The following is a 14,767-nucleotide window of genomic DNA, read 5'->3' as shown; positions in this document are numbered from 1 at the left end:
GGGACGCTATTAAGGGCCCAAAAGCAAGCTATTCCGATGGTTAGGAAAGATAGAAAATGTGGCAAAAGACCATCTTGGCTTAACCACGAGATCTTGCGTGACCTACAAAATAAAAAGGCGTCATCTAAAAAATGGAAACTAGGTCAGATTACAAAAGATGAATATAGGCAAATAACAGGAATGCAGAGGCAAGATTAGAAAGGCAAAGGCACAAAATGAACTCAAACTAGCTATGGGAATAAAGGGAAACAAGAAGACTTTTTATCAATACATTAGAAGCAAGAGGAAGACCAAGGACAGGGTAGGCCCACTCCTCAGTAAGGAGGGGGAAACAGTAACGGGAGACTTGGAAATGGCAGAGATGCTTAATGACTTCTTTGTTTCGGTCTTCACTGAGAAGTCTGAAGGAATGTCTAATATAGTGAATGCTTACGGGAAGAGGGTAGGTTTAGAAGATAAAATAAAAAAAGAGCAAGTAAAAAAATCACTTAGAAAAGTTAGATGCCTGCAAGTCACCAGGGCCTGATGAAATGCATCCTAGAATACTCAAGGAGTTAATAGAAGAGGTATCTGAGCCTCTAGCTATTATCTTTGGGAAATCATGGGAGACTGGGGAGATTCCAGAAGACTGGAAGGGGGCAAATATAGTGCCCATCTATAAAAAGGGAAATAAAAACAACCCAGGAAACTACAGACCAGTTAGTTTAACTTCTGTGCCAGGGAAGATAATGGAGCAGATAATTGAAGAAATCATCTGCAAACACTTGGAAGGTGGTAAGGTGATAGGGAATAGCCAGCATGGATTTGTAAAGAACAAATCGTGTCAAACTAATCTGATAGCGTTCTTTGATAGGATAACGAGCCTTGTGGATAAAGGAGAAGCGGTGGATGTGATATACCTAGACTTTAGTAAGGCATTTGATACGGTCTCGCATGATATTCTTATAGATAAACTAGGAAAGTACAATTTAGATGGCGCTACTATAAGGTGGGTGCATAACTGGCTGGATAACCGTACTCAGAGAGTAGTTGTTAATGGCTCCCAATCCTGCTGGAAAGGTATAACAAGCGAGGTTCCGCAGGGGTCTGTTTTGGGACCGGTTCTGTTCAATATCTTCATCAACGATTTAGATGTTGGCATAGAAAGTACGTTTATTAATTTTGTGGACGATACCAAACTGGGAGGGATTGCAACTGCTTTGGAGGACAGGGTCAAAATTCAAAATGATCTGGACAAATTGGAGAAATGGTCTGAGGTAAACAGGATGAAGTTCAATAAAGATAAATGCAAAGTGCTCCACTTAGGAAGGAACAATCAGTTTCACACATACAGAATGGAAAGAGACTGTCTAGGAAGGAGTATGGCAGAAAGAGATCTAGGGGTCATAGTGGACCACAAGCTTAATATGAGTCAACAGTGTGATACTGTTGCAAAAAAAGCAAACGTGATTCTGGGATGCATTAACAGGTGTGTTGTAAACAAGACACGAGAAGTCATTCTTCCACTTTACTCTGCGCTGGTCAGGCCTCAGCTGGAGTATTGTGTCCAGTTCTGGGCACCGCATTTCAAGAAAGATGTGGAGAAATTGGAGAGGGTCTAGAGAGGAGCAACAAGAATGATTAAAGGTCTTGAGAACATGACCTATGAAGGAAGGCTGAAGGAATTGGGTTTGTTTAGTTTGGAAAAGAGAAGACTGAGATGGGACATGATAGCAGTTTTCAGGTATCTAAAAGGGTGTCATCAGGAGGAGGGAGAAAACTTGTTCACCTTAGCCTCCAATGATAGAACAAGAAGCAATGGGCTTAAACTGCAGCAAGGGAGATTTAGGTTGGACGTTAGGACAAAGTTCCTAACTGTCGGTAGTTAAACACTGGAATAGATTGCCTAGGGAAGTTGTGGAATCTCCATCTCTGGAGATATTTAAGAGTAGGTTAGATAAATGTCTATTAGGGATGGTCTAGACAATATTTGGTCCTGCCATGAGGGCAGGGGACTGGACTCGATGACCTCTCGAGGTCCCTTCCAGTCCTAGAGTCTATGAGTCTATGGTCTGTTTCTAGTTATTTTCATTATCTGGCTTTTGTACAACACCTTGCAAAATACACTTACCACTGAGTAAGTAATGATTTTACCTGATTAAAAACGACATGTGTATCTTCCCCCTTTCTCCCTCCCCCATAACCATTATAGTGTAGGGCAGATGAGTAGGTTTGGTGTATGGGATAGCAGTACCATAGTGCTGTTTGGTTTCACAAGGCTACAAGTGAATAAATAAAAAAAAAAACAATTCAGGACCCAAATTGAATTGAAGGTACACTTCTACCTCGATATAACGCTGTTCTCGGGAGCCAAAAAATCTTACCGCGTTATATCGAACTTGCTTTGATCTGCCAGAGCGCGCAGCCCTGCCCCCCCCCTCCCCCCCGGAGTGCTGCTTTACTGCGTTCTATCCAAATTTGTTTTATATCGGGTGGCGTTATATTGGGGTAGAGGTGTATTTGTTTTTAATAAAACTTTTTTTTTTTTTTTTTGAAAGGGGAAGAAAATGTAGCACTGATCTGGACTTCTAGTAAAAGCAGCAGTGGTCATGTGTCCCTCACTGCTGTTTTCTGTACCTAAAGAGCTAGTCTGGTGCTTTTAAACTTTTTTTCATTTGCGGCCTCCTAAACAATTTAGAATGAAGGTGTGGACCCTTTTGGAAATCTTAATGTAGTCTGCGGACCCCCAGGGGTCTACAGACCATAAGTTGAAAATCACTGACCTAGTCAAATGTATTTGTGGCTGGAGTCCTGCCATGTAAAGAGACAGATGCATACAAATAGACTGGAGAATCTGGGCTTCCTGGTGGGATTCCGGAGTGTTTATCTCCTGCTTTTTCAGTGTTATCAGGAGGATTAGCTTTAGGAGACAGAAATGAGCTGTACAGTACATGTGTTCCGATATTTCTGTTTGAATATGCTTTATACTGTGTGTCATGGTATAATTCCCCACTCTGAACCTTAGCGTCCAAAAGATGGGGTACCAGCATGAATTCCTCTAAGCTCAATTACCAGCTTAGAACCTGTAGCGCTGCCACCAGCCAGGAATTCCAGTGCCTGGTACACTCTGGTCCCCCCAAAAACCTTGCCCGGGGACCCCCAAGATCCAGTCCCTCTGGATCTTAACACAAGGAAAGTAAACCCTTTCCCTCACTGTTGCCTCTCCCAGGCTTCCCCTCCCTGGGTTACCCTGGAAGATCACTGTGATTCAAATTCCTTGAATCTTAAAACAGAGAGGAAAATGCACCTTCCACCCTCCTTCTCAGTCCCCCTCCCAGACTCTCCCTGAGAGCGACAGTAATCCTAACACAGAGAGAAATTAGCCTCTCTCTCCCCCTTCCCTCCTTTCTCCCCACCAATTCCCTGGTGAATCCAGACCCTGTCCCCTGGGGTCTCACCAGAATAAAAAAAACAATCAGGTTCTTAAACAAGAAACTTTTAATTAAAGAAAGAAAAAATAGTAAAAATTATCATTGTAAATTTAAAATGGAATAGGTACAGGGTCTTTCAGCTATAGACACTGGGAATACCCTCCCAGCCTAAGTATTCACGTACAAATTAAAATCCTTTCAGCCAAATACACATTTAAACTCCTTCCAACCAAATACACATTTGCAAATAAAGAAAACAAACATAACCTAACTCGCCTTATCTACCTAGTACTCACTATTCTGAACTTATAAGAGCCTGTACCGGAGAGATTGGAGAGAAACCTGGTTGCACGTCTGGTCCCTCTGAGCCCCCAGAGTGAACAACAACCAAAAATTAACAGCACACACACAAACTTCCCTCCCTCAAGATTTGAAAGTATACTGTCTCCTGATTGGTTTTCTGGTCAGGTAACAGCCAGGCTCACTATTCTTGTTAACCCTTTCCAGGCAAAAGAGATAAGAAGCATTTTTGTTCTATTAACTCTTACTTATCCGTTTATGACACTGTGCATTGTATCTGAGCCAGTATGTGCTGTCACACATTTCTGTTCTGTTTGGCCTTGGCAGTAGAGGGGAAGGGTTGTGCTGCATTGTGGAGTAATGTTTTTCAGTCTCCAGCTTGTCTCCAGGGAGAGGCGTGCCTGTTGTGAGTTTCCTACAATTACTTCCTTTAAATAATTATGAAGTGTTGTGGTCTGCTGATAGCTGTTTATGCCCTTTTAAAGCTGCTCCTTCACAGCGACACAAATCAGATTTGCAGAGTTTAAACTTTTTTTCCTACATATGTTGAGTTTTCTTCATAAATTTAACAGTGGAGTTAATAAGATACCATAAATGTGGTGGTTATTTGTAATGTGGAATGGGGTGTCATAGTTTTGCTTTGTGCATCCTGAGTAGCACAGCTGCAGCTCTGTAGAGCCAATCTGTTTCAATAGAGGCTATCGGACTCAGCAAGTACTAATGTCACAACCCAATGGCCCCCTTCCTCAGGGGGTTCCCTGGGGAGGCAGATCAGCATTGTATGTTGCTATCGCCATTGCAGGCTTTGCTTTCTGGAAAGGTTAAAGGTGTGAGTATAAAGTGAAAAGTTCCTGAGAGAGAGAAGGGAATGGGTTAACTTGATGCTCCAGCTAGGTCCGAAGATAATTCCTTTATCCTCTCATTCCACATCCCGCCTTCTTCCCCTGAGGCAGCTATGTCATGATGAAAGAGAGTAAAAAGGGAAAAAATACAAAGAACCTTTTCTTTTGGGTTCTGGAAATCTCATTGAAGGGAAGTGGGGCGGACTTGTGCCTTTAATATAGAGCTTGACTGACAGATCTTTTGCCTGTCTATCTGTTTTACTTATATGGTCTCCAACACTGGGGTAGCTGAATGCTTCACACTCTCTGTAATGTATTTGTCCTCACAATGCCCCTGTGAAGTAGGGAAGTGCTATTACCCCAGTTTTACAGATAAAGATCTGAGGCACAGAGAGGCTTAGGCCTAGTCTACACTACACAGTTGTTGACAAAACAATGGAGGTGTCCACACTGAAATGCTCCTCCCATGGATGCAACTCCAGTGCTATGCTAATATAATAAAGCCACCTCAAGAAGAAGCGTTGGCTTGTGTTGGTGTAATTAGGTGTCGGTGTAGATGCTTCTGTTGGCTGTCATTCTTGACAATTTCACGACTTGAGCCCAGCTGCCTCCACTTCTTTGGAGAGCTGGGCGGCTGCTCCCTGTTTGGAGCAGTGGGGGCAAGAAGCTGGGGCTGCTGGACCTCGCTGAGAGCCGGGACACAAGAAGCCTGGGTGGCTGGACCATGCTTCTGGCAGGGAACAGTGAGTCAAAAAACCCCAGGCGGCTTTCCTCACATCTCCCTGCTGGAACTGGCAGGTGGGGATGGGGCAGACCACAGGGGAGCCCTGTGGTGCAGCCAGGCTTCTGGCAGGGAGCTGCCAGCAGAGCAGAGAGCTGAGTCTCTCTGCTCTGCTGGCAGCTCCCTGCCAGGAGCTCAGCTTGGGCACTCAGCTCCCAACCTTGCCCCTCTTAAGTGGGTGGAAGCGCTCCTGGTGAGGACGTGCACCACCGACCCAATGAGGGTATTGTGGACATGCACCACCACAGTAATTAATGCAGTGGCTCTAAGTCAACCTAACATAAGTCAACATATCTTTGTAGTGTAGATACAGTCTTAGTGACTTGCCCAAGGAACTCTGTGTTTGAGCCGGGAATTGAACCTTGGTCTCCAGTGCTAGACTAGTGCCTTAACCCCCTAGACTATCCTTTCACTCTGCTGCTTGATTCCTGAAGCCATGGATATATGGGCCAGAGTTCCTGTCTGAAAGTGCTCAGCGCCTCTAAAATCAGTCTGAAGGATGAATACAGTGTCTCTATTCATAGAATAGAAAGAGAGGACTAGGACAACAGGAACTGCTGGTCTAATTGATCTTTTCTCTGTTCTCTGCCCATCGGGATGGATGTGCCGCCTTAGCTATTTGCTCTTGCCAAATGAAACCACTTGTTACACGTGTCCAGCTCATCAAATCCCCATCTAGCTGAAAATCTCATCTGAAAGAATATCGGTTATCTCGTCCCTGTACCTCTTTAATTACACTCATTCTGCTATTTTCACTTTTGTTGTGGTGGTCAACTCTATAAAGCATTTTGGGATAAAAATAATTTTAAAGGCAGGTGCTGTAAAGAAGGAAGTTGTATTTTATTCTTTAGACATAGGCTTTATTCTGATTTAGCCTCTGTATAAATCAGCATAAATCTAATTAAGTTACTAGGGGTTCTACTTAGAATCTAAGACCATGTCTGTGTTACAGCCACTAGAGTGACACAGCTGCAGTTCTGAAGCTTAGACCATTCCTACGTTGATAGCTAGTAAGTCTGCTGTGAAAAGTAATATTTGCATGTTTGTAAATATTTTTCTCAGCAAGCCCCAGGACCCATTAAGCCCTGGATGGGGTGGGTGGGTAGGGGGGCAGAAGTGGGAGGCAACAGGGAGCGGCCAGAGGCAGTCGGGGGATGGATGCAGGGCTGGGGGAGACAGTGGGGGCCCGGGGCAATGGCAGGGTGGGGGTTTGGATAGAAGGCAGTGGGGTCCAAGGGTGATGGGTGATGAGCCCCACTGTTACATGGCCAAAGCTAGGGCCTGGTTGGTTTCTCTTGCCACGTGGCCAGGGCTCAGTGCCAGAACACAGAGCCAGGGACAGGAACAGCGTGGGCGAAGCCAGAGATGCTGCAATATAACTAGAGCGGTGGGTCAGCACCCAGGGCTGGTGCTTGCTGCCGCAAAACCAGAGCTTGGAGCTGGGTGCTGGAGCCCAGGAGTGCGTGGCTGGAGCTAGGCATCAGCGCCTATTGAGCAGAGTGGGTGGTTGAAGCTAGGAGTGAGCACTAGCTGCTGTGTGGCCAGAGCTAGGGGCCAACTCCCGTCACTGCATGGCTGGAGCCCAGGAACAGAACTGTGGGTTCTGTGGGGTCTGCTGTCGTGCAGTGCCAGGGCTAGGGCCATGTGGCTGGAGCTCAGGGCCAGCGCCCGGCACTGCACAGTCAGAACTGGGGGCTAGAGGCCGTTTGAAGCTCTATGGCCAGAGCTGGGGATTGGTAGCCAGAGCCCTGTGGCTGTAGCCAGCTGCTCTGTGGCTGGGGGTTGGCGCCTGTGGCCAGCGCCTGCCACTGCACAGCTGGAGCCCGGGACTGGAGCCAGGAGCCAGCACCTGCTGCCATGCAGCTGGAACCAGTGGCCGGAGGCTGAAGCCCTCTAGCTGGAGGCCAGGGCAGCATGTCCAGGCCGGGGTGGGTCAGTACCTGCTGCCCCACGCTCGGAGCCTGGGGCTGCACGGTCAGGTTCCTGAAGTCCTGCCACTGGAACCTGCCTCCCAAGCCCCCTCCCTCCAAGCTGGGTCAAGAACTCACCTCTCTCCTGCAGCATTCTGCCCCACCTCTCTTCAGAGGCAGCACAGGGCGGCGCATCCAGGAGTGACAAGGAGGGATGGGAAGGGGCCGATGCTTTGCCCCTCCCACATCACCACGCAGGAGACTGTCGTGGCCGCACGAAAAATCCCGATGGCCGCATTAGAGCGAAGGTTTAGGGGGGTTTATAACTTGCGATGATGATGTTGTGTATTGCTGTAATTTAATTCAAATCAGTTCTTCCTCTTCACTACTGCTTTTCATATAACTGCATCCATTGCTCCAGCCATTTCCTACAGAATCCAAGCTTCCTGCTTTTAGTCCTGATCAAGTAGTCAGGAATACTGACAGCCCATGGTAAGCCCTAACTCTGTCCTATCCTATCTTAAGAGCATCCTGCCTTGGGTATATTCAATGACACAGAAGGCCTTGTCTGGTGCCTTTCATTGCTTCTGTTCCCTAGATAAGGACTATGTTTGCTGTAGCTTTGTTGTTGAAGTGCTGTGACCTGTTAGTATCTGTTACAAGTAGACCTAAAATATTGATCTATCACGTAGTTGTCACTAAAATGCCGTTCCTACCTCCGGCAGAGAGGGAATACAAATAGTCTTTCTTACTTTATATTGTTGCTCTGAAGGCAAAAAGATCCATTGAAATTCATTGCTAAATGGTTTTCTATGTCAGGTAGAGAGATACTTACACAATGTTCAGAGGAATTAGGCAACCTTTTCAATCCATTTATCAAAGCATTTGTATTGCACAATTCAAGTCCATTTCTACAATAATAAGAGTTGGCTTAGAGCTTTATTTTAATTAATAAACTGCTAGGTAGGACAGACACCCACTGCTGCAAGACAGTAGTTTGCAGAACCATTTTTTTTTCCCTCTGGTAGGAAGGGATGTAGAGTCTCCCTCAGAACCCTCTATTTATGACATTCAGAATATATCTTAGGCCTGATCTAAACACACATTTGCACCAGTGTAAATAAAAGCGTGATTTGAAACTGATTAGTTAAATCAGTGGAACTTTGTGAACAGATGTTCTTAAATTGATTTTTAAACCTGGCTTATTTCAGTTTAGCTTGCTCTCTGTAAATTTGCAGGGGCAAATTAAATTGATAGAATTCTATGCACACAGGGGATTTTATCAGTTTAACTACACCAATTTATTAAACTAGTAAAAGATTGTGTTTGTAGATAAGTCTTTAGATAATTTCTCTGATAGTATCCTTTGCTTTTGGAAGGATATTTGTGTTTTGGATGAAAATGGATATTTCACAGAAACATCTCGACACCAGTAACACAAAAGGAATTAAAAACTCAGTGGTTTTTGCTCAATCTCCAAAAGTCAGATCTGAATCTAGGTTTACAGCTCCTCAAAGTTTGGGGGTGGCTGAATCTGGGGCTTTAGTTCAGTTATTTTCTCTCCAGCAATGAAACTGTTAAAATGAGTTTAAGAATCCAAGAAAATCTCTCATCTATATTGTGTGTTGAATGAGAGTGCATTATTTTGCTGGTTTGGGAGGGCACCATCTGATACTGGTCATGTGTGCTGACAGCACTGAATCATCGTTTGTATGTCTGTAAAAGGGAATTATTATGTAAAATCTCAAATGCTTTCAAATGAGTGCTTCATGTAGCTTTTGGTAAAGCAAAGGGAAGAATGCGCTGGGCTTGTGTATCTTTTTTTTTTTTTTTTAATTGAATTTAGCACTTGCAAAAGATTCTAGCTGTACTCTATGGATGTTGTCTTTTTCATCACCATATCTGGTTCAGCACAGGTAGCAGCAGTGGTAGCTTCACCTACTGTCCACAAATGGTTGACAACTCTCATCTGCATGGGAATCATCTGTAGGGGAGAGAGAGAAATTCACTTTCAGAAGTTGACCATTTTTCTAACCCACTGACCAGGATACCATTTATAATAGGAGTCCTGTGATAAGAGTTTAGGGTGACCAGACAGGAAGTGTGAAAAATCGGGATGGGGATGGGGGTAATAGGATCCTATATAAGAAAAAGACCCAAAACTCGGGACTGTCCCTATAAAATCGGGCCATCTGGTCACCCTGTATGGGTTGTCTGCTAGGAAGTCGTCTGAGACCGGCTGTTTCCATGATTGCTTGGTGCCATTTCTGCAGAGGTACATTATGTGTTTTAATTCCTACTGCTGGTGCCTCTTCCTCTTGTCTAAGTGTACAGACATCTTTTAAAAATCATGGCCTAGCACTGAAGCTGCTGTACTAGTTTTGATTTCACCTCTGCTGTTAAGCAGCTATTGCAGGGTTACAGCTTCTGAGCACTAAGAACACAGGTTGAATTTGAATAAGTGAACTGTTCATTTCCCCTCACAAATAGATGGGAAACACTAACGTTGACTTTTTCCCCCTTTTAAATGCAAATCTGGAATGTGGATTTTCAGGAGAAAAAAAACAGGGCTAAACTTAACTTTCTTGACATTAAGGCATTGTAGTTGCTACATAAATATCAACGGCATTTGTTTTTGTTTTGGTGCTATATGTATGTTTTCTGAAGGTATTAGTTGAAGCCAGGGCAGGTAGCCTTTGCATGGCTTTCCTTTTTTCTCCCATTCTCTAATGCAAAACATTTCCCAGAGATTTATTACGAAATATACAAAAGAACACAATTTCTTGGTTGCCCAGCCCTGCACTTGCCTTTCTTAACACAACCTTTTCCAATGTCTTGTCAGCTGCCCTGTTTACAGAGAACCATATCATGCTGCAAAGTGCCCCCAAAACACAACTCTCTCTTCAAACTAAGGTTTTGGAAAGTGTCTTTGCAGCAGGCTGGTAGTATTTTGTCCGAAACATATATCGGAAGGTGGTGATACTGCAGGAAAAAGGGTTAAGTGGATTCAATTGACCCAGGCCCAGTCTACCCTAAAAAGTTGAGTTGATCCAACTATGTTGCTCAGGGGTGAAATCCACATCCCTGAGCGACATAGTTAATACCCCCTAGCCCCTTATGTGAATAGTGCTTAGTCAACAGAAGGATTCTTCTGTCAGCTTAGCTACTATCTCTTGGGGTACACCAATAGAAGAACCCCTCCCATCAGCGTAGGTAGTGTCTACACCAGAGGTCCCCCATCCGTGGAACGTGCCCCCCTAGGGGGGCACCAAGGAGCATTGAGGGTGCACGGTTGGGGACCAGGCCAACCCCCACTGGGATATGGGAAGGGAGTGCCACGCTGCTCTACTCCTGGCCCTAGCCCTGGCCCAGACTGCTGGCCCTCTGCCTGGGGTCTTGGCTGTGACCCATGCCCCATGCTCTGCTCCCAACCCTGCACCTGGGGTTCCGCACCCACCCCCAGCTGTGGCCCTGGCCTTGACCCCTTTACCCCTGTCTGCATCCCCTCTTCCTGAAGCCAAAGCCCTGCTCCTAATCCTGGGGGGCAAGAGGGGCCATGGACAGTGATAAGGGGGAGTGTGAAGTAAAAAGTTTGGGGACCACTGGTCTACACTGAAGCCCTGCAACTGTGCTACTGTAGCGTTTCAAGTGTAGACAAGCCCTTTGCGTTAAGATGGCTTGTTATCCCACTTGAGTGGAAGGGAAGGTGGGAATGTTTCTCTAGAGAAAGGCCCTTGATGTGGATTATCAATTGTGGGACTGTTTTTTTGTAATGTGGATACATGTCCATTGGGAGCTGGACTTATCAAATTCATTGCACATAGGTCATTGAAACGGCACCAGATAGTAACAACCTTTTGGTCGCTGCTTACTGTTACAGTTCAGAATAACTGCACCTGTAGTCTCCCCTCCATCGGCCACTCCCAGAGTACACAGTCACATCTCAAGTTTCCAGCCATCACCCGTCTCTGGGCGGGGACGCTTGTCCCATTCTCTTCTGACCTGTATTTTTAATGCTACACAGTTCCATACCATACACTGGGATATCCCCAGCAATCCATTCTGCCTAACAGCCAGCGCCTGTGTATTGCTTTCTTTCTGAGGGCTGTGAACACCATATTGCCAGCAGCTACTGGTTACTACAAGATCAAGAAAGCTACCATACAAGCAAGCAAAATCATTCTTCAGGTAGAAGCATTACAGAGAGAGGATAATAAAAACAGTGAACACATTTAAGGAGGCACTAAGCATCCCAGGAATCACCCATCAGTATGATGGGTCTCTAGTCGGCCAAAGTCTTTCTAATTGTTCTGCAAAGGTTGGGGCCCTGCTTGGAAAGAAGGTCCTGTCCACTTCAAACCCTGTGTCAGTTGAAACTGTCTTTTTATACCAAAAAGCCTTTTAATATAAATCTCCGGAAAACTCCGTTTGAACCATTATATGCATACCACCCCACCTCTGTAGAGTTCTTTAGTCTCAGTGACTCACCTTAATCACTTCCCACCTTCCCCTTTCCCCACTATTTTTTATTTCTTGGAGGAGCTGTGGTAACCCTCCCCCATGGTATAGAACACAGTCATACATAATCCATTCATAAATTTAGTACGGTGGTCCCCACAGATACTGCATGACGTTGCAGTGTCTGCCATATGAACACTTCGGATTTTTAAATATCAAACTTTAATGTTTATCTTTAACGTTGAATTAATTATCTCGAATGTCCATCCTAAGAGTTTTGCTATCATATCTTTATTATACTAACCAAACACCAGAGCCCTTGAAACCTTTGTCATTTCTCATTAGTAGCTGAAAAGATGATACTGAGCATATGCAAGCCTGTCTTCTTATTTTTGCGGCTAATCTAATAAAAAGTCATGTTTTGTGTGTTTTAAAAACCTTTCTTGTGATCTGTTTTTGTGAAGGAGGCCCACTATGGTACAACTTTGAACAGAACCAAAAATTTGAACTCCGGAGTTCACCGTGAACTTGAGTATTGAAGTGACTATTTCTTAATAATCCTGCAGTATCTAAAAACATTGAGGTTAATTAAGTCTTGTTAAAGGTCAATTGAGAAAGTATTGTAGAAAGAGAAGCCTTATGAGAGCAGGACTGAAAGTAAGATTTGTGATTAACACATCCCTGGGTCAGAACCCTTTTTCAGATTTTAGTTCTTTACTTGACTAAATTGTGTGTTTTTGTTTTTTTTTAACTGATTTACGGTTATACATAGTTCAGTATTTGTTTCCATTTAGCTTCTTTTTGCCTTCTTACCAGAATTCTGAGGATGGAGTATTGTTGCTCTCCCCGGATCCAGCATATATTCTTCCCCATAAAGATTCTTGGTTAATAGAGCTGTCAATTAATTGCAGTTAACTCATGCGAATAACTCAAAAAATTAATTACAATTAAAATAATTTTGAATAATTGCAGTTTTAATCACACTGTTAAACAATAGAATACCAATTGAAACGTATTAAATATTTGGGATGGTTTTCTACATTTTTCATATATATTGTATTTCTGTGTTGTAATTGAAATTAAAGCGTATATTATTTTTTGTTTACAAACATTTGCACTGTAAGAAATAATATTTTTCAGTTCACCTCAGATGAGTACCGTAGTGCAATCTCTTTATTGTGAAAGTGCAATTTACAAACATAGATTTTTTTGTTACATAACTGCACTCAGAAACAAAACTATGTAAAATTTTAGAGCCTACAAGTCCACTCAGTCCTACTTCTTGTTCAGCCAATCGCTCAGGCAAACAAGTTTGTTTAGAGCTGCAGGAGATAATGCTGCCGCCACCTTATTTACAATATCACCAGAAAGTGAGAACAGGCATTTGCATGTCACTTTTTGTAGCTGGCATTGCAAGGCATTTACGTGCCAGTTATGCTAAATATTCGTATGCCCCTTCATACTTTGGCCACCATTCCAGAGGACATGCTTCCATTCTGATGACGCTTGTTTAAAAAACATTGTTAATTAAATTTGTGACTGAGCTCCTTGGGAGAGAATTGTATGTACCCTGCTCTATTCTACGTGCATTCTCCCATGTATTTCATGTTACAACAGTCTTGGATGACGAGCCAGCACATGTTGTTCATTTTAAGAACACGTTCACTGCAGATTTGACAAAACTCAAAGAAGGTACCGATGTGAGATTTCTAAAGATAGCTACAGCACTTGACCCAAGGTTTAAGAATCTGAAGTGCCTTCCAAAATCTGAGAGGGACGATGTGTGGAGCATGCTTTTGGAAGTCTTAGAAGAGCAACACTCTGATGCATAAATTACAGAACCTGAAGCACCAAAAAAGAAAAATCAACCTTCTGCTCGTGGCATCTGACTCAGATAATGAAAATGAAAATGCGTCAGTCCTCACTGCTTTGGATTGTTATCCCATTGTCAGCATGTCCTCTGGAGTGGTGGTTGCAGATGAAAGGACATAAGACTCTTCAGTGCATCTCGCATGTAAATACCTTGCAGTGCTGGTTACAACGCCTGTTCTCACTTTCAGATGACGATGTAAACAAGAAGTGGACAGCATTTTCTCCTGCAAATGTAAACAAACTTGTTTGAATGATTGGCTAAACAATAAGTAGGACTGAGTGGACTTGTAGGCTCTAAAATTTTACATTGTTTTATTTTTTTAATGCAGTTTTTTGTACATAATTCTACATTTGTAAGTTCAACTTTCATGATAAAGAGATTTCACTATGATACTTGTGTTAGGGGAATTGAAAAATATATATATTTTTTAACAGGGCAAATACTTGTAATAAAAAATTATAAAGTGAGCACTGTACACTTTGTATTCTGTGTTGTAATTTAAATCAATATACACCTCTACCCCGATATAACACGACCTGATATAACACGAATTTGGATATAACCCGGTAAAGCAGTGTTCTGGGAAGGCGGGGCTGTGCACTCCGGTGGATCAAAGCAAGTTCAATATAATGTTGTCTCACCTATCATGCGGTAAGATTTCTTTGGCTCCCAAGGACAGCATTATATCGAGGTAGAGGTGTATTTAAAAATGTAGAAATTGTCCAAAAATATTTAAATGATATTCTATTATTTACCTCGATTTCAGTAATGCATTTGATATAGTTCCACATGGGGAATTATTAGCTAAATTGGAAAAGATGGAGATCAATATAAAAATTGAAAGGTGGATAAGGAACTGGTTAAAGGGGAGACTAAAATGGGTCGTACTGAAAGGTGAATTGTCAGGCTGGAGGGAGGTTACTAGTGGAGTTCCTCAGGGACTGGTTTTGGGACCAATCTTATTTAATCTTCTTTTTATTACTGACCTTGGCACAAAAAGTGGGAATGTGCTAATAAAGTCTGCGGATGACACAAAGCTGGGAGATATTGCCAATACAGAGAAGGACTGGGATATCATACAGGAAGATCTGGATGACCTTGTAAACTGGAGTAACAGTAGTAGAATGAAATTTAATAGTGAAAAGTGCAAGGTCATGCATTTAGGGATTAATAATAAGAATTGTTATAAGCTG

The 14,767-nt window shown here is 43.4% G+C and overlaps 1 protein-coding gene across 4 annotated transcripts in view; it reads left to right on the top strand.

Annotated features, from left to right (window-relative positions):
• Positions 1–14,767, top strand: part of CCNY (cyclin Y) — a 231,379-nt gene that overhangs the window by 65,139 nt on the left and 151,473 nt on the right. The gene's annotated exons all lie outside the window — the stretch shown is intronic.

This window comes from Gopherus flavomarginatus, chromosome 2 (genome assembly GCF_025201925.1).
Source record: "Gopherus flavomarginatus isolate rGopFla2 chromosome 2, rGopFla2.mat.asm, whole genome shotgun sequence".
Classification (NCBI taxonomy): domain Eukaryota; kingdom Metazoa; phylum Chordata; order Testudines; family Testudinidae; genus Gopherus; species Gopherus flavomarginatus.
The sequence above is the reverse complement of the archived record's forward strand: the minus strand, read 5'-3'. Positions and strand labels throughout refer to the sequence as shown.